The 24,839-nt window shown below is 34.4% G+C and overlaps 1 protein-coding gene across 1 annotated transcript in view; it reads left to right on the top strand.

Annotated features, from left to right (window-relative positions):
* Window positions 1-24,839, top strand: part of LOC149804558 (protein stum homolog) — a 193,437-nt gene that overhangs the window by 116,350 nt on the left and 52,248 nt on the right. The gene's annotated exons all lie outside the window — the stretch shown is intronic.

Below are 24,839 nucleotides of genomic sequence, written 5' to 3'. Positions count from 1 at the left end.
ATTGAATTTATTTGTCATTCACCTGACAAACACAGTTGGTCTTGATCACTTTTTTTTCGCCCATCGTTTATCTGGAAAATCAAATGATACCAAATTGTGCTTAAATTAAAGTCTTTAATAGGAAAATGAAATATTCATGTTGATGCAGAAGTTGCATTAATTAGAACATGAATAACATTCGTGTCATCCGCAGAGAAAAGAAACGTTCAGTTATATTCGACCTCAAACACGACCCATAAAGGAGAGTGGCGGATGAGGTAGGTGTGTTGAGGTGATGCTCAAAATTATGATTATATAAGTCCCTTTTGGAGTTGGCATACAAATCCCATTATTCTAAACTATATATATATATATATATATATATATATATATATATATATATATATATATATATATATATATATATATATATATATATATATATATATATATATATATATGTAGAGAGAGAGTATATATATATATATATATATATATAGAGAGAGAGAGTGTATATATATATATATATATATACTATTATTTAAGGTGGGTCGTGGGCAGTTTTGTCGTCCTCGGACTGGTATCGTGGGCAGATGAAAGCTTCGTGGGCAGATGGAAATCTGCCCATGAAGCACATCGTCCTTTTCTGCACTCTTGCCACAAATATAAATAAAATAAATGCATATTTACGCTGCTGAATGTTAAATATTCGATAAATATTCATCTGCAAAATAAATAATTGCCTTTTTACCTATTTATTTCCATTTTTTCATTAATGAATTGAATTGAATAGCACAACTTGAGTTACCTCCCATTATGTACAAGCATTTCTTACATGGTAAAAATAGATTGACCCGGAAGTAGTATGTTTCAAATTTACTGCCCATGATGACAGGGGGTCGTTACAAAGAAAATCAAGGGATGGGGTTCTAACCTGTAACAATATAATATGTTAATATTGTTACAGGTTAGAACCCACATCTGTTGATTTTCTTTGTAACGAGCCGTTGTGCCCGTGATTATTATTGTGAGAGATCACAACTGCCCGGGAACCAGGATGTGGAGTGAATAATCTGCCAATGTCGCCAAAAAGCACCATACATAATTACATATATACTATTTATTATGATATCTAAGAAGTTTTCAATAATGCTAATTGGTAATGTACATGTACTGTTTAAGGTACAAAACTGTTTTGCATACTTCATAACTTATTTATCTAATAGTGCAAATAATAGGAGACAGAAGACAGTTAGAAAGAATCAATTTGTCAAAATAAGTTAAATATCAAGATTAGTTTAATGGACGTTTGAAAATTTAGTATTAAAGTAAAATTGCCTATTTTTGAGAGAAAAATCCTAATAGTAATACATGTACTTTATTTAAATTAACAGTAATGTAGAGGATGCTGATTTATTTATGAAATATACCATAAACGTGTGTTTCATGTTCATTACTCCAAAGTAAAATATCCAAGAACCACCTCAGAAAATCAGTAATGACATATTCATGTAAAACACAAAACACAATTCTAAAAAAGTGTTGGAGATGCAGTTATCAGCTGTGAGTCACATAGCTAACACATGTTGAGTAGCAGACTGGATGCTTGGTATGGTAGGAATTGTATTTGCCTTGTCAGAATAGTTGGTAAAGATTGTAAAAGGACTTCCTGGTTGGAAAAAAGTGAATTTGAGAAATGTATTATTTTCTTCATCGTATGTGTCCTTGTTTCACTTCATTAATAATAATGATATGACTTTTGACAAATCTTTTTGTCTGCGTGACTCAATGCTGATATGTGTAAAACAAATGTCGAGGCTGCGACAGATGTGTCCTCTGTAGAAATGGGTGTTTATTAAACTAGGTCAAAATTAGGTAGTGTAAAAATAGGAAGTGGAACAATACACAATATGGAAAACGCTCGCTTTGGAAGACATTGGGCGGACATACAGACACATCAAGATGTACTTAATAAGATTCATACACATATTATATACTGTTGTATAGCTGTCCTTGTATGCTTCAGATTTATACTATTAACATTGAAGTTTGTGGTACCGAGGCAAACGGCAATGGTAGATGCACGTATCAAGGATATAAAGATCGTTAAATTCACAACCGATACAGAGTCAAAAATACCAAAAATTTCATATTGCATTTTCTTACATTTCTACTATCACAGATCGATTTAGACTGATGCGAAACCTATCAATTTATATCAAATTTGTCAAAATCGGGGTTTATTTACTATTGTTATGAGTTATTCACCTGTATGGAAAACGATCGTATAGGAAGACATTAGGCGAAATGACAGACAAAGGAAGACATACTTAATAAGATACATACACATACTATTTACAGTTGTACGGCTTTAATTATATGCTTTAGCTATATAGCAATAGCATCGAAATATGTAGTACGATCGCAAAACGGCAATGGTAGATTCACGTAGCAAGGATATGAAGATCGGTAAAGTCGCACCCGATATTCAGTAAAAAGAACAAAACCTTCTATTTTGCATTTTCACACATGTCTATTGGCACCGATCGATTTAGTATGATTAGAAACATATCAATTAAAATCAAATTTTTCATCTGATATCAAATGTGTCAAAACCTTGTTTTTGCGATTGTTATGACTTATTCGCCCATATGAAAAACTTTCGTATAGATCGGATCTAGGCGCACGGACAGACAAATAAAGACGTTCTTATTAAAATATATACACACATTTTATAATATTGTATAGTTTTAATTCTATACTTCAGATCTCTAATATTAGCATCGAAGTATGTGCTACAATCACAAAACGGGAAGGGTGTATTAAAGTAGCAAGGATATGAAGACCGGTAAAGTCGCACCCGATATTCCGTAAAAAGTGGAACTTTTTTATTTTGTATTTTCACACACGTCTATTGGCACAAATCGATGTAGGTAGATGAGAACCTATATATTAATATGAAATTTGTCAAAAGCTGTGTTTGTTTACTATTGGTATAAATTATTCACCTATATGGAAACCGTTCGGATAGGAAGGCATCGGGTGCACAAACAGACATATGAAACCGTACTTAATAATATACATACACATATTATTTAATGTTGTACATCTTTAGTTATATCATTCAAATCTATAGTATTAGTATCCAAGTATGTGATACTATGGCTAAACGGGAAGGGTAGATGCACATATCAAGGATATGAAGATCGGTAAAGTCGCAAGCCATAATGAGTCATAAATACCAACTTTTTTATTATTAATTTTCTCGACTTTTTTGGGGGACAGATCGATTTAAACTGATGAGAAACCTATACATTGATATTATATATGTCGAAATATATGGTTGTTTAAGATTGGTACAACTAATTTACCTATATGGAAAATGTTTGTGTTGGAAGGCATTTGGCGCACGGAAAGCCAAATGAAGACGTACTTAATAATATATGTAAACATGTTATATGCTGTTGTTTAGCTTAAATTTTATGCTTGAAATCAGTAGTATTAGCATCGAAGTATGTTGTAACCCCCCTCCCCTTAGTACGCTACTGCAAGCAGACTTTGTCAAATGCTAAGAGACACTAACTTGCTGGAAAATTATAATTTTAATAATTTTGTGGACTCGTATATTCTAACCTTATAATGCGCCTTCATTTTCCATCAGGTAGGTCTCCAGGTCGAGTTGTCATGAAAAACAGGAACCATTATCGTACATTCTTTTCTAAGCGACTTCTCCGATGGTGCAATGTGTCTATAGAGCGTCCGCCTCGGATGCGAGTGGTCGCGTATTCAAACCCCGGCCGAATCATACTAAAGACATAAAAAATGGTACTAGCAGCTGCCACTTTTGGTGCCGATCATTAAGAGGTTAGTGTTCGGATTAGCCGGCCTGTTGTCAGGATAGTGTGACTGGGTGGGACAAGTTTGTCTTGTGTCCGCTAAAATGCAAAAGCCTACTGAACCAAGTCGAACAGGATACATATTATACAACTTATTTTCGACGTTTCAGCGCCCCCCCCCCCCCCAAATGCGTACATTTATTATCAGCATACCTCCATACGCAAGCCTATGCATTTGGGTTACCCCCCTCCACCCTCTATGCGTACATACTAAATGGACGGCCCCTAACCATTCATGAGATGGTATTGATTCAAATTTATGAGTGCGATTGTGATGTACGCATTGTCCTACACAAACACGGGATGGTATCATTCAACCGTACATGTCCACAAAACTATATATATTTATGGATATATGTATACAACCATGGTACAACAATTAGGTATCTAATTACATAATGACAGTGTAGTGGTTAGCAAATTTGAGAAATATACTTTTTTATTCAGACACCATGCCAAAAGGAAAGAACTAACTTACAGTTTACTCTAAACTAAATTAAATTTACTATTTTTGTTTCCAGCATGGTCAGAATATGTTTAAATGTTTCATATTATGAAACAATTTGCATTATGGCTAAGTATATCTTAGAAGGAAATAAGATGTTCTTACGAACTCTTATTTTGTTGGTGTATTGGTTACCTCTCAACATATGAACCATTCTTTGCCATCTCACGATTATAATCCGTATGTACTTATGTGTTGTCTCATTTGTAGTATTAATTTTTAAATGTATACTTTGCTTGTAAAATGATCCCACTTTATATAAATGTACAAACACCGCAATCGTGATGTGCTTACAGGAATACATTCTTCTGAGTTCTACTGAAGTCAATTATTCAGTATAATTTGTAAAACGATATGGACTGATTGATAAAAGTGACTGTTTTCTTTACTTTGGTTTGTCGCAATATTTTTCTAACACAATACTAATATACACTGGTCACACATGACGCCCCAAAGAAGCAGTTGTAGTTAATTCTTTTTTCCCTGTAGTAATGGGATTTTTACAATATATGGCAGTGGCAGATGTACGTCGATTATCAGACAATGGTCGGCTTTTGCATTATTCACTTATTTCCCTACTGCGAGTGCGGACTGATTGACCGTTAAGCAAAATCTCAGTTAATCTCTGCGATTTATGTGTTATCATTTTGATGCAACGTACGATATTGTCCCCAGTGTTTATTTAATTCCATCATCGTTTAACAAAACTTCTTTTCTTATCCACTCTAAATCAGCTTTTGTTGACCAAAGACAATACATTTTATAAGCAAGGCAGAACGCAAAATCACATTGCCCATTCACGAGTACAATGAAAATATATAAACAAAAATAGTTAATAAAATTCCAAAGTATGTATAATATTGTAATATATTTTGGAGTATGCGCATTTGTTTACAGCTCTCCATTTTAAGGATTCATTATATACTTGCTTGAATATGGGAAGTCGGTGCTGGGATTATAGTCTTTAGACCGAAATAATTAGCCAGTTACTAGGGGCAAACGTTACGGAGTGAAGTGTAAGTGAGTTTCAAGATGACATGGTTTACTTTTGGTGAATTCAGGTCAGAGCCGCATGAGTGTCCCTGTCACTCAGTAGTCCCTATTCAAATCTAGTTGCGTGAATTGATCGTGTGACTCCAGGTGCAGTATTTATGACTGGAGATTGGTAAATTATACAATGGAATCAACAGGAAAGGACTGTTCCGCCTTCGGCAGGCGCCATTTATTGTTGCTATGGTGGTAAATATATTACAAAGTTACAGGCGTAATTAAGCAAAAAAATCATGATTTAAATGGCCTAAGGTGGCGTAGTAAAAACGGTTCCCTGTATTAGGTTGTTGAGTTGTATAGTTTCACGGCGTGAAATACTGGCGGTAAGTTACGGAAAGTTAACGAAGAGAAGCTTTGCAGTTGTGACCTTGACATTCAATTGGGAAATTGGGATTTGTGGTCATGTATTAATTAGAGTAACATTATTGATAGAATGGACGCGTTGGACTTTCCAGTTTGCAGAAGTAGTTGTACAGGATTCCTTTGAATCAGGGGAAACTTATGACTCGTAGCGGGATTCGCGCAAGGGCTTGACATCGCTCGGTCAAGAAACCCCTTTGGTTGATACAATATTTTTTGCGTGAGCATAATGCAAATATGTATACTGGCTTGCACTGTTTTCAGCTATGATGTACGATGTTGAGATCTCAGTCGGTCAGAATATTCTTTAACAATGGTATCTTTTATCCTAACACGTCTTTCAATACGGTTCCATTTCAATAGGGTACCATTTACCCCTTGCGATAAAGTATATCAGTTGGAGGTTGAGGATGAACTAATCGATATTGAATTTCTCTAAGTACTGTTTGGTCAATGTTCGGATCTCATTATCTTGTTATTGCAAAAAATATATATTGGTTATAATCAATTACACCTTTAGTTTTATGATTATTTAGACATTCTATTTAAATCCAGCATGGTATTAGTTAATATTTCGACGATATTATTATATGTGACCAGTACATTTGAACAGGTATGATTATAAACAGTAAATATAGGCATTTAAACTGTAGGATAAAAAATTCTACTGAAAAATGTTTCATCAGCATAAAAAAATAAGGATTGTCAAATCCGAGACTAGACAACATTTTATAGTACCTATATTTGCTCTTTTCAGGCCAAGTTCTCACATAATGGCTTGTTTTAGTAGATGTTTGCATTCACTTGCTTGTTTTTGTGTGGGTTTTTTTGTGCTCCCACACAAAATGCGCATGCGCGGAATTTAATTTCCGTTGCCATGACGAATAAAAGTTACCGGCCATGCACCAACATTTTTCTTTTTGCATCAGATTTGCATAACATGATTAAAAGTAGTTATACTTGAACAAAAAGAACCAAAAAAAAAAACTATCAAGTGTACAGAAAAAATAATTTAATTTCTCGAAATAAAAGTATACATCACTGTTACTTAGCTACGATTTTCCACCTATAGAGGACGCCAGCAGGAAATGACGTACATTTATCCCCACAAGACGAAGTACTGGGGTGGGTGGGGGGTGAGGGGCACCAGACAGATCCCCCCCACTTTTCCAAAAAATTATGGTGTTTTATGTGTATTTATTCCCCCCCCCCCCATGTGTTGTATGTTTCATATTATGCAAAAGAATTTAGGTAAAAAACATTTAATTCTAATTTTTAACGGGGTATTTTTTTTTAAACTTAGTTTTATCTATAGGGTTGTTTTTCCGAGTAGGTTTCCATCTTTCCATCACCTGACTTGAAATCCCTTCCCTATACTCTTGATTGACCTTGGCTAGAGGTCGCCTATATCCCGTGTGTGCTATATGTATATATGCTATAGTTTGTGTATGCTATATTTTGCTTCCATGTTGGGTTTTCCTACATTTTTTTTTCCCCAAATCTCCCCAGTAATCTTAGGACCTTATAATCGGATCAAGAAAAGGTTTATTTTTATTCATTTAATATATTTTGGAATTTTGGCGAAGTAACGGTGTATTATAATTTAATTAAGAAAAAAAAACCTTAATGTGTTCTGTGTGCAAATATATTGTGTCATTATTCACATATTGAATTTGTAAATTGAAATCCGCTGTACTCGAGTTGGAGTCCATACACTTTTTTATTTGCTTGTATTTCTCCCACCTAGAGTTAGGCCGTCTCAAATTATTCATTGGATTTCTGCCAAAATCTCTAAAAATGGTTGTTCTTCCCCCCCCCCACACACACACAGTGGGGATTTACCGTGCAGTGCGAGAGCTGCACAATTAGAGCGAATAGAATTAGAAGAGAGACTTATTAGATCCTTTGTTTTCGTGTTTGTATGTAAAGTTTCCTATATGGGGTGTTTTCCCCGACTCTTTCATAGCCCCATGACGTCATTATCTCGTACTTTTCCCATATAGTTTCTCTGTCCCGATAATTAAGATTTGTGATAGGTTGCGTAATATAATTAAAGTCTATTTAATTATTTAATTTTAATTTTAATGGATAATAAAAAGAAACTGAAGCTTTTTAGGAAAATTTATAAGAAATTAAAAGGGTGGCGGCTACAGCAGATTCCAATCCGGGGTGGGGGTATGGGGGCAAGGGTTCACTTTGTGGTGGTCCCCTTTAAGGGGAGACTATCCATTGCCCCATCTCCCTCCCCTTCTTTTCACCCTTTGCAGCCCCGTCCCTCCCATTCACAAATCTTCCTAGAAGGTCTTTTTTCTAATTAATTTGAAAGGATTACAAAAAAATTGGCCTATTCATTTTTTTATGTTTATGACTTGGTCACATGCCATCATGGTTTTAGTTATGTAATCTGTTATTTTTCCTATTAAATTTTTGTTAAAGTTGCCGTCTTGATATAAAATTTGGTTTCTTCTGTATTCTTATTTCTTGGATATCTCCATAATAATTGTATCCTGTCTTGTTTCCTAAACTCGCACTGTGCTATCGCATGATATTTTGTGGAGTTCGCACATTTGCACATGAGATATTTTACATGTATGCGTATCATTCTCCTTCGGAGTGCCACTTTACCAGTCAGCCATATGTCGTGTAGATATTTGAATATCAAGCTTTGTATTTTTGGAGAGCCGATGTTGGTCCAGTACCTCCAAGGTATGTCCCAATTAACCGAGATATTTCCTCCTCTACTTTATTTTTAATTTTAGAGGTTAAGTTTTCCCTTATCCAATTATATGTTTCCTTAGTTTCAATTCCCCAAAGTTCCTCATTTTCCCTATATTTACATAAAAGTTCCTTTATACTTCTAAAGGTCCTTGGTTTTTCTAGTCTTTTTACCAGTTTATTATTTTTGTAGATGTCACTTATGTTTTTCATGCTAAAACCAAACCCGTAAATGTATAAAGCTTCCTAAGGGGTTTTGGGTTGGATATTTACTTCTTTTACATTATAAATGAAATACTAGAGAGGAGGCCTAACTCGAATTGGGAGAAACACAAATAAATAAAGAAAGTGCGGACCCTGACTCGAATACAACCTGCCTCATTTTGAAAATAGACTTTAATGTGAGAAACGCCACACCATAGTCACTCACATAAAACAATAGGTTTTATTTTAATTTCAACTGGTAGTATACCGTTCATCTCGCCGGAATTCTAAATTGAAATTAATTCAAAAGCAACTAAATTTATACCAGGACAAACAAATAAATTTGAAAAGTCCATAGAAAAATATATATTAAGACAACAGGGACAAATTTGACATAGTATTGCTGTCCCTATACACAGACTATGTAGCATACACACACCATAGCATTGATACACATAGCATACACGGAACATAGGAAATCCTTGGCAAAGATCACTAAAAATCAAGGATATGAAATCTGAAAATGGGAATAAGACCCATGTTTCAGACTACTACCCTTTAGAAAACACTGGGACTAATTATAAACTAAACGTTTGATCAAAATTCCTTTTTTAAAACTTTAAACAAGCACACACATCTTGGGGTATACAAGAGTACATGAAAACACTTTATTTTTGTGGTGGGGGGTGCATCTGTCTGGTGCGTCCCCCCCAAAAAAAATAAAATAAATAAATAATAATACTTTCGTAACCCATACTAGCGAAAGATTATCATTTGCAGTCACATTGTATGTTCTTTAAAATAATGATTTTTTTTTTATTTGCGAGATATCGTCGTATAGTTAACCTGGATACAATACAATCTTGGTCCGTTTGCACCTTGTAACTTAACATGCGTGAATGGCAGGCGCCTTCAAGCAATCTGGTGATATTTTCGTTTCTTTTGCGATATTTTTTTTTTATTTGACATTAGCGATACACACACAGTAAGGATGCATACGCATGCCGGCATCCGCTACATTTACGGAGTTCGTTGATATATTTTGTTCTCTAAATTTCGCATGATGAAAAAAGAAGGAATACATTATAACAATGCAAGGTTAGTTTCTTTTATTTTATTTTCAATCAAGTGTTTGTTTATTGTACCGTGCCGGGGTGGGGTGGGGGGTGGGGGCACAAATTCAACACAAAATTAGTTCCTTTCTTATCTGCATGGAATAATGGAGCAAATATGATTGACGATATTGACTAGTAATAACAAGCTTTCAATTTACACACACGAAGACAACTTGAAAAATAGAAACAAACAATAAAATTAACTGGTAACTTCGCACTTGTTCAAGGTTTTGTAGTTACAATGGGGGGGGGATTTTCTTTGCTATTCTTTGGTTAGGCATGACTATTTCGCAGAAATACAAACAAATCTTTTGAGATGAGCATAAAAGACAATTTCTTTTCCTCCATACATTTACGATGCTCTCAAAGGACCCACATATTTAGGTAAAATTATGACCGTTACCAGGCGTTACTGAGTTGAAAAGATGCCGAGTAAACTTACGAATTACGCCACGTACAATGTATAAACAACACTTGGCAACTTTTAATGATAAAAGTTGGTGTTTTTATTTATTTACTTATTTATTTAGTTATCAGAACTCTTTCAGAATAACAATGTAATTGCCGATTATACAGCTCGCCTTTAAGAAGATTTTCGTAGTTTCCAACTGCCATGCATAAAATAAGTTTATGCCAAAGTGATCGTGACCTGCATAATGTTGGCCATTGTCACAGGGCATAACATTCATAAAACAATAAAGAGCATTCCTTTTTGTTCTATCAAAGCAGCGGAACCATAATGAGTTGATAAAACACAAGGATATTTGTTGTTGTTTTGCAAACCATTGCTAATAAAATCAGCTTCAGAAACTATTATTATTGTCCGCCCTAGAGGAAAGATTTTACAAGGTGGAAATCACTGACTGTCAGTATCCCTGGAATGACAACCAGTATGACAACTCTAACTAGTTTGTGCATCAGTAAATAATCTTGAGTAGCCACTGCACCTGAAATGCATGCAGTCCATTCATCGAATACCTCCTATTCATTTATTGTATAATACACATTTTACTTACTAAGAACACCCTATCACAGTATAAATGTTTAGTCATAAATCGGGAAAGTTTACAACTGGATATGCATATTTATTTCTATTTTAACCGTACTGTCATAAAAGTACTTCTGTGGAGGCTAGTGTGTATATGTCATGATGAAAGGTTATGTCATCAATAGTTTTCTTTCTTTGCTCTTTACAAAAAATCAAAATAATAAGACTTTCGTTCATCTTTTGTTAGATTTCATATTTTCTTGAGAAATTTTTTTAAAATTTATCTGGAAAGTAAACATAAAAAAATACGATAATTTAAAAAATGAAATTTGGGTCTCCATCTAAAGAATTTATATATTCTTAGTTACTACTCAGTAATTTTTAATTATTCATAAATGATTGTAAGAGAAATTAGTTTTACAATGTAAAAGTGCGAGTTTGCTCCGTTTACAGAAGGGTTTACTTGCTTTTCTCTTTGTATAATTCTCCCAGCTTTAAACTGCAGAGACAGAACATTACATAAGACAGCGAATTTCAGTCTTAACCTAAAGCTCGATGCTGGAGAAGAGGTCACTAAATTACCGTTTCCATAGTTACACACTGATCAGATAGAGCAGTCTCCCGCAGGTATCATTCCCTATAGATGAATTAGAGGCCAAGTAAACTGCCTTCATTTCATGAGCTATACTAGTGTAGTATAGATGAAATAAGTTTTAAATTGCAAAAGTTGTCTCTTTTGTAACAAAGTTGTCTCTTTTGTAACAAAGTTGTCTCTTTTGTAACCAAAGTGCAAATCAATAAAGGAATATAATGACATGTAAAATTACATGAACAACAATGAAGGATCTTTTACGAGAGTCGCAAAAGATTGAAACTATTTAATGAATTTCATAAATTTCATTTTAAATAATCTTAAATGTAAGATTATGTTATGTGTATCACATGACAGAAATGATATTCAATAAAAAGCATAAAAATAGGTTACATAATTGACTTTAAATTACATTCGTCATTACACCTTCAATTCATATGTCGTCATGCCGGCATTTGCTGAGTTATTGGGTGTTATTAAACGTATCATATAGTTACGTATGATACTGTAAAATATCATATGGGTATATTAATCTTAAGAGGAGCCACATTGGCTCAGTGGTTAGCGTCTCAGACCTGCGACCGAAAGGATGCAGGTTCAACCCCTGCCATCGGATCAAATCCTCGACCTTATTGGAAAATAATGAGATAACAAGTACATTCTACAAAGACATGGAACCTATTACTTCCACTGAAACGTACGAAATGATCATCTAAATTTGCAAAAAGTGATCAGGAGAAGTGCGATCTGTTGAACTCGCAAGTTTGATATGTTACACGTTTAAAAAATTATGATAAACAGTTACCGCATTTTGAAGTTAGAAATCAAACTTTTATTTCTGCCATCATTATATATAAACAAGAAATTATTGATGTAATAACTAGTCTTGACCTAAACAAAACCGCTGGAACCAATCCAATAAGTAATAAACTTGTACAAGTATAGTTGAAGAAATGTATGTTCCATTGCAAATACTTTTAAATAAATCACTCCCAGCCAGCGTGTTCCTAACATAGTGCAAGCTAGCGTATGACATACCGATGTATAAGAAAGGAGATAAAACACTACCGTCTAAATACAGACTAATTGTTGACTTCGGCTAAATTATATACACTATTCATAAGTCCAACCTTAGAATATACTTCTGGAGTCTGGGATAATTGCTCTATTGAAGATTCGGAAAGATCAGAATAAAGGGGGGAAAATCAGATGGAAGATGCACGGATCGTTCCAGATCTATACCCATTAATTCTTCTAGATAGTCTCTTTATGCGGAAACTCTTTGGTTTGCACAACGAAGGAAAAGGAAGAGATTATGCATTATGTATTCGATTATAAATACTCAAGTACCTAACTATTTAAGCGAACTTCTTCCACAAAGGAGATATGAGGCATCTAATTATCGTCTACGTTACTCTCAAAGTATCACACCAATCTCTACCAAACTTTATATTTTCACACGACCTTTTACCATATACGATTCGTCTTTAGAACTCTCTCCCTGATGCTATCCGAAATCCTCCAAATCTTTCTATTTTTAAGAAACGTTTCTCTAATTTAACTAACGGGTCATCACACAAGCAGAAAGACATCTTATTGTAGCTGGGTAGTCACGTCACTTTTCAATGATAAATCTAGACTTAACCAAGAAGTGTGTTGAAAGGTAGAGCGAAAGAGCTGGGATCTTTGGCATTAGGTAAGGGGCAATAGACAAAGTGCTCAACTTCTTCATTATCATAAGCACATGCACACGTGAAAGAGTTAACTAAATTCACCATGTAAAGGTCGGAATTCAGGAGACTACCTGCTTATCTAAGTTTAGTATGTAGGATATTAAGATGACATTTGTCAGTAGCATAATTTTAGCGTGATGACCCGTTAGTTGAATTAGAAAAACGTTTCTTAAAAACAGAAAGATTTGGAGGATGAGAAACCTATAAATTGATATCAAATGTGTTAACATCGGTGGTTCTTTACAATTGGCATGACTTATTTGATTATATACAAACCATCAAAAAACGGCAAGGGTAGAAGCGGGTGGCAAAGATATGAAGATCGGTAAGTCTCAAGCAATACCGAGACAAAAAAGGCAACTTTCAAGGTAGCATTTTCACACATTTATATTGACACGGGTCGTTTTAGACTAATGAGAAACCAATAAATGGATATCAAATATGTCCAAATCTTTGGGGGTTTTTTTACGATTAACATGACATATTTAGCCTTATAGAAAACGATCATGTTGCAAGGATATAGGCGCACGGACAGAGAAATGAAGATGTACTTAAGATACATACACATAACTTTTACTGTTTTATTGCTTAAGTATATGCTTCATATCATTAGTATCAGCATCGAGATATGTGATACCATCGCAAAACATCAATGGTAGAGGCACGTAACAAGAATATAAGATTGGTAATAGTAAAGTCGCAAAGGATAATGGGTAAAATATATTAACTTTTCTAGGTTGCATTTTCACACATTTCTGTAGGCATAGATCAATTTAGACTGATGAGAAACCTATCAAATAATACCAGATTTGTCAAAATCTTTGTGTGCTTACGATTGGTATGACTTATTCGACTCTAAGATAAACGTTCGTATTGTAAAGATCTAGGAGCACTAACATTCAAATGATTATCATCGAACTATATGGTACCATCTCAAAGCGGCAAGGGTAGAGGCACGTAGGTAGAATATGATGATCCGTTGATGATCCGTAATATCGCAAGCGACACCGAGTAAAAAATATCAACTTTTTTACTTGCATTTTCACACATTTATATATTTCACAGAGCAATTTAGATTGATGAGAAACTTATCAATTGATATCAAATTCGTCTAAATCGCGTTTTTAAAAAAATTACTAATGTTGTAACTTATTTGCTTATATGGACAACGCACATTGAGAAAGACATTGAGCTGACATACAGACACATAAAGATGTACTTTATAAGATGCATACACATATTATATACTGTTGTATAGCTTTCCCTATATGCTTCAAATCTATACTATTAACATTGAAGTAGGTGGTACCGTGGCAAACGGCAATGGTTGATGGACGTATCAAGGATATGAAGATGGTTAAAGTCGCAACCGATACCGAGCCAAAAATACAAACTTTTTTATTTTGCATTTTCGCACATTTATGTTGGCACAAATCGATTTAGACTGATGAGAAAATATCAACTGATATCAGATTTGTCTAAATCCGGGTTTATTTACTATTGTTATGACTTATTCACCTATATGGAAAACGATCGTATAGGAAGAGAGGGCGAAAGGACAGACAAATGAAGACGTACTTAATAAGATACATGCACATATTATTTACTGTTGTACAGCTGTAATTACATGCTTCAAATATATAGTATTAGCAACGAAATATGTGGTACGATCGCAAAACGGCAATGGTAGATTCACGTACCAAGGATATGAAGATCGGTAATGTCGCATCCAATATTCAGTAAAAAGAACAAAACGATTGATTTTGCATTTTCACACATGTCTATTGGCAGATCGACTTAGTCTCATGAGAAACCTATCAATTGATATCAAACTTGTCAACATCGCTGGTTGTTTGCGATTGCTATGACTTATTCGCCTATATGGAAAACGTTCGGATAGGAAGGCACTGTGCGCACGGAGAGACAAATGAAGACTTACTTAATAAGAAACATACACACATATTATTTACTGTTGTACAGCTTTCATTATATGCTTCAAATCTATAGTATTATCATTAAAACATGCGCTATCATCGCAAAACGGGAAGGGTGGAAGCACGTAGCAAGGACACGAAGACAGGCAAAGTCGAAATCGATATCGAATAAACATATACCAATTTTTTAGTTTGCAATTTTACACATTTCAATTGGCAAATATCGATTTAGACTGATGGACAAAATATTAATTGATATTAAATTTTTCACCATCCGTGGTTGTTTATGATCGGCAGGACTTATTCGCCCATATGGACAATGTATCGTTCGGATCTTGGCGCACGGACAGACACATGAAGACGTACTTAATAAGATACACATAATATTTACTGTTGTATTGCTTTAATTATATGCTTCAAATCATTGGTATAAACATCGAAGTATGCGATGCCTTCGCAAAAGATCAAGGATAGAGGTACGTATCCAGTTTATGAAGATTGGTAACGTCGCAAAGGATACGGGGTAAAATATACCTACTTTTCTAGGTTGCATTTTCACACATTTCTATAGGCATAAGATCGATTTAGACTGATGAGAAACCTATCAATTAATATCAAATTTGTCAAAATCTTTGTTTGCTTACGATTGGTATGACTTATTCGCCTCTGAGGTAAACGTTCGTGTTGTAAAATGCTAGGCGCACAAAACAGACAAATGCTTATCATCGAATTATATGGTACCATCGCAATGCGGCAAGGGTAGAGGGCACGTAGGTAGGATATGATGATCGGTAATGTCGCAAGTGACACCGAGTGAAAAATATCAACCTTTTTACTTTGCATTTTCACACATTTATATTGGCACAGATCCATTTGGACTAAAGAGAAACCTATCAATTGATATCAAATTTGTCAACATCGGTGGTTGTTTATGATTGGTATGACTTTTTTGCCTATATGAAAAATACTCTTTGAGGAAGGCATTGGGCTCACGGACAGACACATGAAGACTTACTTAATAAGATGGATACACGTATTATATACTGTTGTATAGCTTTCCTTATATGCTTCAAATTTATAGTATTAGCGTTGAAGTATGTGGTACCGTGGCAAACGGCAATAGTAGAGCAAGTATCAAGGATATAGATCGGCAAGGTCTAAATCGAAACTGAGTAAAAAATACCAACTTTTTTATTTTGCATTTTCACACATTTCTATGGCACAAATCGATTTAGACTGATGCGAAACCTATCAATTGATATCAGATTTGTCAACATCGGAGTTTTAAAACTATTATTATGACTTATTTGCCTGTATGGAAAAAGTTCTTTGAGAAAGACATTGGGCGGACATACAGACACATAAAGATGCACTTTATAAGATGCATACACATATTATATATTGTTGTATAGCTTTCCTTATATGTTTGAGATCTATAATATTAAAATTGAAATATATGGTACCGTGGCAAACTGCAATGGCAGAGACACGTATCAAGGATATGAAGATCGTTAAAGTCGCAACCGATATCGAGTCAAACATACAAACTATTTTATTTTACATTTTCACACATTTCTGTTGGCACAGATCGATTTAGACTGATGAGAAACCTATCAATTGATATCAAATTTCTCTAAATCGGGGTTTATTTACTATTGTAATGACTTATTCACCTGTTTGTTAAACGATCGTATAGAAGACATTAGGAGAAAAGTCAGACAAATGAAGACGTACTTAATAAGATTCACGCACATAATATTTACTGATGTACAGCTTTATTTATATTCTTCAAATTTATAGTATTAGCATCGAAATATGTGGTACAATCGCAAAACGGCAATGGTAGTTTCACGTAGCAAAGGATATGAAGATCGGTAATTTTGCACGCGATATTCAGTAAAAAGAACAGTCTTTTTTATTTTGCTTTTTCACACATGTCTGTTGGCAGAGATCGACTTAGTCTCATGAGAAACGTATCAATTGATATCAAACTTGTCAACATCCCTGGTTGTTTGCGATTGGTATGACTTATTCACCTATATGGAAAATATTTGGTTAGGAAGGCACTAAACGCAAGGACGTACAAATCAAGACGTACTTCATAAGATGCATACACACATATTATTTACCGTTGTGCAGCTTTTATTATATGTTTCAGATTTATAGAATTAGCATCGTAAAAATGTTATACGATCGCAAAACGGGAATGGCAGATGGACGTAGCAAGGAATCGATGATCGGTAACGTTGCAAGCGATACTGAGTGAAAAATATTAACTTTTCTATTTTGCATTTTCACCCATTTATATTGGCACAGATCTATTTAGACTCATGAAAAACTTGTCAACTGATATCAAACGTGTTAAAATCGTTCTTTGTTTGCGATTGGTATGACTTATTCGCCCATATGGAAAACGTTCGTATAGGTCAGATGTAGGCACACGGAAAGGCAGATAAAGACGTGCTTAATAAGATACATACACATATTTTATAATTATGTACAGCTTTAATTCTATGCTTCAGATCTATAGTATTAGCATGGAAGTATGTGCGACCATCGCAGAACGGGAACGCTGTATGAACGTAGCAAGGATATGAAGATCAGTAAAGTCGAACCCAATATTCAGTAAAAAGTACACTTTTTTGTATTTTGCATGTTAACACATGTCTATTGGCACAGATAGAGTTAGACTGATGAGAAACCTATATAATAATATGAAATTTGTCAAAATTGGTGTTTGTTTACTATTGGTATAACTTATTCGTTTATATCGAAACCGTTCGTATAGGAAGGCATTGGGCGCACGAACATATATATGAAGACTTACTTAATAAGATACATACACATATTATTTACTGTTATACAGCTTTAATTATATGCTTCAAATCTATAGTATTAGCATCCAATTATTATGTGCTACCATCCTAAACGGCAAGGATGGAAGCATCAAGGATACGAAGATCGGTAAAGTCGCAAGCGACAATGAGTCACAAATAGCAACTTTTTATTATTCATTTTCGCCATATTTTTTTATTGTGTGTGTGTGTGTGTGTGTGTGTGGCATAGATCGATTTAAACTGATGAGAAACCTATAAATTGATATCAAATATGTCGAAATCGGTGGTCGTTTACGATTGGTACAACTTATTTACCTATGTGGAACATGTTCGTGTAGGAAGGCATTTGGCGCACGGTAAGACAAATGAAGACGTACTTAATAAAATATATTAACATGTTATGCTGTTGTTTAGCTTTAATTTTATGCTTGAAATCAGTAGTGTCAGCATCGAAGTATGTTGTAAACTCCCCCTCCCCTTAGTACGCTACTGCAAGCACACTTTGTCAAATTCTAACAGGCACTAACTTTCTTGAAAATTATAATTATCAAAAAAATTCTGGATTCGTATATTATAACCTTATAATGCGCCTTCATTTTCCCTCAGGTAGGTCTCCAGGTCGAGTTGTCAAGAACAACAGGAACCAATATCGTACATTCTTTGTTAAGCGATCGCTCCGGTGGTGCAGTGTCTCTACAGAGCGTCCGCCTTGGATGCGAGAGGTCGCGGATTTAAACCCCGGCCGAATCATACTAAAGACTTGTAAAAATGGTACTAGCAGCTGCCTCATTTGGCGCCCATCATTAAGAGGTTAGTGTTCGGATTGGTCGGACAGGTGTCAGGATAATGGGATTGGGTGGGACAAAATGCTGTATGTTTGTGGCATGATGCCACATTGCTACACATCATTATAAACTGTCACAATGCAGACATGGTAGCGATATGATTGCATTTTTTTAAAGCTACGTAAAAAATTACACACACACACACTTTACTAGGGTATTTGCTATTTAAAGAGATGGAATCTTGTTCATATTTCAACCGCTTTTTATTAATGATCATAGCTGTGACCAACATATACGATAATAATAATCCCGATGATGATGATGATGGTTGCTGTTCATGATTTGTTTTATTACTACTGCTCCATGGTTTTATTATATATCGAACTTGAAAACAGAAGCACTACCAGCAATAAAGTAACTTTGAAAACAAATCGCACTTAGTCAATATAAATAATATTGACATCAAAATGAACGTCAAATGCTCTTGTGCAAATGTATCGAAATGAACTATCACAAGCCGGGTTTTTATTTTATTTTTATAATTTTTTTTTTTTTTTTTTTTTTTTAATTTACATTTCTAAACCGAAATAAGTAGTACTTCAAGGCTCTGTCTATGGTATAAATATGTTCATGTACACTTTTCCATTGTAACTTTAAGTGTATAGACTGCAAATACGATGAAGCACAAATCGAGGACGTCGAGTGGTAACATTGGAACAATATTACTACTTCGGTCCAGAAGGATAGCGACCTATATATATATTCCTGCCCACTACCATGTAGGATGTATCAAACTGTATATTACTCAAGCGCTCTTTGTCGAGCGTGCTGGTGTGTGTGTAAATATAATAACTTTAACTGAAATATATACAATTAAATTATATTTAAAAGTGATGCGGCACCTGGGAGTAAAGCAAAAATGGAAGAAACAAACTTCCGGATCGCTACTATCAACAGCAAGGGGATATACAAAGCGAAAGCAGACAAAATAGCCAAAGAAACAAACTTTGAGATAATAATGATACAAGAAACACACTATGGAATTAAGCCAGAATTCAAAATTTTAGTAGAAGACAAACTTAACGCAATAAAGATAAGCAACAATTTTACAAACAATGATATTAGAGTGGGTTGCAACAATAATATTTTTTAATAAAACAGGCAGTAAGCTAGTAAAGGTTTGAGGTGGGGGAATTTTTTAAGGGACGGTTGCTACATGTTAAAATGTTGAATTGCCATATTATAAATGTGTACATGCCAGCTAATAAAAATAAGAAACTAATTTTAAAGAAAACTTACATACCTACCTACAACAATATTCGATGGAAAATCTAATCATAGGGGAAGATTTCAACTGGGTAGGGGACGAAATTGACAGAACGGCTGACCTAACAAGTGACAAAATATACCGAACTGAAATGGTAAATTTATTAAATAAACACAATTTACATGACATTCATAGAAAACTGAACATTTTAAGAAGAGAATTTACCTTTAACTATAAATAAAACCAGTCTAGCAGGTTTTATAAATTTTACGGGAATTTTTATGATCCATTAATATATATTAATGCTGCAATAACCAACCAAAAACTATCAGACCATTTCATGTTCACTATTGACCTAAAAATAAAAAATAAAAATAATAGAAAAATATGGGCCAAATAATAAAATAAAACGAGAAATTGAAACCTTCAAAAATGAAGAAAATATTAATATAATAATTGATTGGGATGTTTTTGAAAAACATAATGAAAAGAATATATATTCAGTACTCAAACAGAGGGCGGAAAAACAGAAAAAAGACAAACACGAACTCAAATTTGAACTAAGCAAAACAACAAACGACGATGGAGAAAAGAAACGATTGACAGACAAAATTATAATCGTTGAAGAAGACGAAAATCAGCGGAGAATAATAAGGGCGGGAAAATTTATAGAGATCTACAACGAGGCAAAAAACATATATAAGCGAGAAGAATTTAGAAAAGGGGGTGATACAATTTTAAACAAAATCAAAATAAACAATGTAACCCATACTGTAAAAGAAGATATCCTAAATAATATTTCCCAATATTATAAAGAACTATACACCACACAGAACATATACTTCAGCACAATCGACAGCTACTTAAAAAATGTCGACTGTGAGATGACATCAACAGAACATAGAGACCAATGTGATGACGTCATCTCAGATGAAGAAATCACAAAAAGTATATCTACACTCACAACAATCGACAGGGAACGATGGACTCACCGTGGAATTCTATCAAAAGTTCCACGGTGAACTGACCCCGATCTTAAACGCTTTGTATAACAATATATTTTTAAGTAAAAATAAAATGACTAAATCTATGAGGGAGGGAGTTATCACACTTATATACAAAGGGAAAGGGGATAGAGACGAGATTAAAAACTGGAGGCCCATATCACTTTTAAACACGGACTATAAGATTTTAAGTAGTATTTTAACAAATAGAGTAACGGGTAGGATAAACAAAATAATTATTGTAAATCAAACTTGTGGGGGAGGGATATACAAAACAAAATTTTAAACATTAAAACTATAATTAACTACATAAATGAAACATGTATGATGAGTGTTATGGTACTCTTCGACCAGGAGAAAGCTTTCGACCGATTTAAACAAAACTATATAAAGAATGTTTTTAAAAAATTTGATTTCAGACCCAGTTTCTGAAATGGACCAAAATCCTACAAACTGGGATAATTTCATGTGTACAATTAAACGGGAAATGCACGAAATAATTTGAAATAAAACGATCAGTGAGACAAGGATGTCCACTATCAATGCTACAATACGTAATGGCAATAGAAATCCTAAGTCACACGATAAGAAACAACCCAGAAATACAAGCAGGGGCGTATTAACCATTAGGCAGACTAAGCACTTGCTTAGGGCACCAGGGCCAAAGGAGGCACCACAAAGTTGAGAAAAGGGTGAAAAGAAAAAAAAAAGCGAATGAAGATTTGTAATAACAAATTGATAAAACTAGTGCCAATTGATCATAATGTTCTGTTTCTTGATCATGGTACACCCTAGGGTTATCTTCCCAGGTGTACGTTGAAAGGAGGGGGTCACCAAGATTTGTCAGTGCTTAGGGCACCAGTGAGCCTTAATCCGCCCCTGAATGCAAGGCATACAAATACCAAACCTAAAAAAGAATAAAAAATGCTCTAACATGCATATGATTGCACCAACTTTATAAGAGAGGGGAAATGCTATATGCATCTAGTAGAAGAATTTGAAAAATTTGGTAAAGCGTCGGGTTCCAAAATAAACCACAACAAGCACGAAATCTTAAAAATAGTTAACTGGAGGGGCAACCACCCTGGATTGCCCCCCCCCCCCCAACACACACACACACACACCTACTGAGAGACACGGTAAAGGCTCTAAGGGTTTACTTTGGTAAAAAAGAAAAGAAGCTGTAGAAAACTATGAACATATTATCAACAAAATAAGAGAAAATATGAAAATCTGGCCATGGCGCCATTACGTATCATGGAGCGGGCCCAAGTGGCCAAGACTTATTTATACTCAAATATTAACTACATAATTAAATACATATATATGGATAATACTATTTTAAACAAAACAGACAAGGAAATAATAGATTATATATGGAATCATAAAATGCATTATGTAAAAAAAGAGACATTATCTAGGGCCAAAAGTAAAGGGGGCTTGGGGTTGCCGAGCCCCCTACTACTATAATTAACTAACATAATCAATAGATTAAAAAATTGCAATCAGACCCGGCTACAGCGTGGGAAGCACTGTACATCTACTGGTTCGGCTTCACCTTGAGAAACCGACCAGAGATATACAAAAATAACAAATTAATATAAAAAATTGAAGTGCCACGCAAATTTAAATATATAAGAGAACTAATTTTAAAATATAGAGACAAAACAGATTTATGGAAAATAGAAATAAGTAAAAGTGACGCTTGGATTAGAGAGGAGGTAACCAAAAATATAAAATGTAGATTAGAGCAGGACAACTGGGGGGTAAATTGGACAAATTACTTGGAAAAATTGGTGAAAATAAGATCTGTCAAACACAAAGTATAATTTTTTAAATACCTGCACAACACCTGGCTAACAGACGAAGAAGCAATCAAACGTCGTATGCTCAGGATAATGCCGAAATGCCCTTTATGTAAAACAGCGAACTTCACCAAACTACATACGATTGCCCAATGTGAAAAAACTAAACATAATAGGATAAAGTTAATAATGGAAATTTGCAAAAAAATATAAGTATAACAAAAATAACATTTTATTCATAGATGTAGACTACGAAAACAAAATCGTTCTAAAAATGTATAGACTATATAGTAACTACGATGATATCCTGTGAACAGGTGATAAAGATTTTTAAATAGGATACGCCGTAAAAATAAGAATATTAACCACAATACGAACTCAGTACGTCTTACGACGAACAGATACTTACCGTCAGGCTGATATAACGCAATTTATGTTGGAATTGGGGGAGAGAGGAATAGGTATGACAGACCGAAGGGTCGCGTAGCGCAATTGCGAGCTGATGCCATACCCATACCCCCTCCTCGCACCCCACAACAGCCATATTTTAAAGAAAATTTCAAATTATATTTCAAATATTTCAAAGAAACCCATATAACTTTTTTTTTAAAAGAGAAAAGGGAAGAAAGGAAGAAAGAAAACAATAAAAGAATTTTGTAATTTATTTTTTTTTCTTTCTATGAAAAAAAATTCTAAAGACATATATAGTAAGGGATACAGGGAAAATATAAGGGGGAAGTAAATAGCGATGACATCATGGGGCTAAGTCACATGGCGCTAAGCGAAGTGGACAGGCCCATCAAAAGTCTTTGAAAACACGCCATGTAGAACATAAACAGACAAAACAGAGACACAAATACATACTGTATAACACTTAGTTTAAAACCCTACTAACTTCTTCTATATCTTAAAATCCATACAGCTCCCGCACTGCATGGTTGACCACTGCACAATAATGTGGTCTCATACATACGTTTGGATCTTTCAATAAAGCATAATCAGATAAACTAAATGAAGGAAGCCTAACGCGACCCTGGAGAAACACATAAAGAATAAAGAAGCGTGAACCTTGGATCGAGCGTAACCTACCTATCAACATCTTTAAAACCTATTATGAGGAACGATCATATTATCACTCGAATAATAAAATGAGAAATTATTTTTTTTTTAAACAAAATCTAAATAGTACACCATTCCATCGTCAAAATTAGAAAACCATAAAACAAATTAAAAGATACAATATAACATCATAAAGGAAGAAATACAACTGGGAAAGATAGTTGATCTATACTTGCTGTCTCAAACATAAAGAAAATATAGCATACATACAATATAGCACCATTACATATAGCAAACACTGAGACCTAGGCGACATATAGCAAAGGTCACAAAATATTTCAAGGGAAGGAACTTCGAGCAAGGTGAGGGAAACCAGACTCGGACGAACAACCCTTTAGATAACACTATGGAAACATAAATACCCCATCAAAATATCTACAAACTAAATTTTTTTATATAAAATTTTGTTTTAAATAAAACATACAACACACCTGAGGGGGAAAGACACAAACATAAAATACTTTTTAATTTTTTGGAAATGGGGGGGGGGGGGCATATTTCCGGCGGCCCCCCCCCCCCAAAAAAAAGTGTGTTTGTGTGTGCGTGTGTGTGTTACTATACCCATTACATTACTTGCAAAATATATATGGTGCTGACATTTTCGGCAAGAGGGAGACATACCGATATTCTGCATATAATTATTTTAATGTTTGTCAGAGCGAGAGTATTGGGGCCTGATCTGTTCAATATATTTCTCAGCTGATATAGCGGGTATAATAGAGCCCCCCCCCCCCCGAGTTCGCCACAGAGCGCTCGTGTAATATACGGTTTAATACAAAATACATGATCGTGGGCAGGAATATACAAATTTTGGTCGATATACATGATCGTTGTTATCTATTCAAACGAGGGCCATGAAATACATTAGCAAATCCCTACAGTATTTAAGGCAGGCGATTACGAATTATTTAAACCACATTCTTCATCTGTCACAGATTTTATAATCATTTT

The sequence above is a fragment of the Sinohyriopsis cumingii genome, chromosome 2, assembly GCF_028554795.1.
Source record: "Sinohyriopsis cumingii isolate HCF-2022 chromosome 2, ASM2855479v2, whole genome shotgun sequence".
In the NCBI taxonomy this organism is placed as follows: domain Eukaryota; kingdom Metazoa; phylum Mollusca; class Bivalvia; order Unionida; family Unionidae; genus Sinohyriopsis; species Sinohyriopsis cumingii.
The sequence above is the reverse complement of the archived record's forward strand: the minus strand, read 5'-3'. Positions and strand labels throughout refer to the sequence as shown.